Source organism: Morone saxatilis, unplaced genomic scaffold (genome assembly GCF_004916995.1).
Source record: "Morone saxatilis isolate NCDOM2014 unplaced genomic scaffold, NCSU_SB_2.0 Contig24, whole genome shotgun sequence".
Taxonomy (NCBI): domain Eukaryota; kingdom Metazoa; phylum Chordata; class Actinopteri; family Moronidae; genus Morone; species Morone saxatilis.
In genome coordinates this window covers 3,022,777-3,024,021 of record NW_023339807.1, presented here as the reverse complement: position 1 = coordinate 3,024,021, position 1,245 = coordinate 3,022,777, and positions in this window count along the sequence as shown.

Below are 1,245 nucleotides of genomic sequence, written 5' to 3'. Positions count from 1 at the left end.
TTCTGACTGGAGGGGGACTTTTAGTAAAATACAGGTACCTCAACAATGTACTCAAGTGCAGTACTATAACTTCTTAGTTATATTTCACCACTGGTTCAGAGGGACTCAGCACTACAAAAGAACACATAACAAACAGGCTGACACATGACTAAAAGCCAGCAGAAATGAAAAAGGAGAGTAGTGACAGCTGAACTAAAAGAGTGGGTGAACAGACTGTCATGGTTGTAAAAGTCTTGGCTGGGGTTTCCCCAGACCTATCAAAGCATTAAATTATCTTTACCCCCACTGAATACAAGTACAAGGGAACTTATCTGATAATGGTACAAATTTGTGTTTGTAAAACAACGCCCCATTTGTTATCTCTGACTGCCTGTGACTCATGGTCTTGTAGGTTTTAAGGTGAGTGTCTCCAACAGCAAGTTTCTGCAGATTTAACTGAAACTTGCCCTGACCAGCTGTGGATCCTGCAACAAGAGGGTTATATAACCGCAGCACTGTTGACAAAGAAGATGTGTTTCTCACAGGTTAAAGATTTCTGGGTTTCACACAGAACAGTCATTAGTGGGAAGAAAAAGGGACAGCACAACTCTGCTTCACCACATTTTTTCCTCTCAGCTACAGACTTTACAGAACACATCAGGGAAGACAGCAGATTGGATGTTCACTCTTCCCTTTACTTGGAATGCTCTGAGTACAGTGCAAATGAATGTAGTTTGAATGATGGTGGGGTTCCAAACTGCTGATAATGTACAGTATAGTGTAAAGCCAGAGGAATGCTGCCAGGGAACAAAGCTCTTACTGTGTGGCAGAGAAATATCTCTATCTGCCCCTCTGTGGTTTGGAAATATTCTCTTCCATAAAGCCTGTGCAGTGTAACAGAATGGAATGATGCACTACAAATGAGCACACATTATGTACTGTACTGTAAATGCACGCACTCAAATACTTTTGGGCATGCTCTCTGCTGTACAAAAATCTCTGCTTGTGTTCTCTACACACACACACAGAGCGTCCTGTTAAGCAGATCTTTTATGCAGCTGAAATGTCATACAGTTTAAGCCGTAGGGGTCGCGTGGCTGGGGGGTTGGGGTGAGGGGTCAGAAGTCAGCAGAGTCAGATGAAGCAGCTGATTGTACAGTGAGACAGTAGTCCTCAACATTAGGAATAAGTGAGTGGGCGGCAGAGGGGCAGAAAGGTCAGAGACCAGATGAACCAGATCACTTTGTTTCTCACACACACACACAC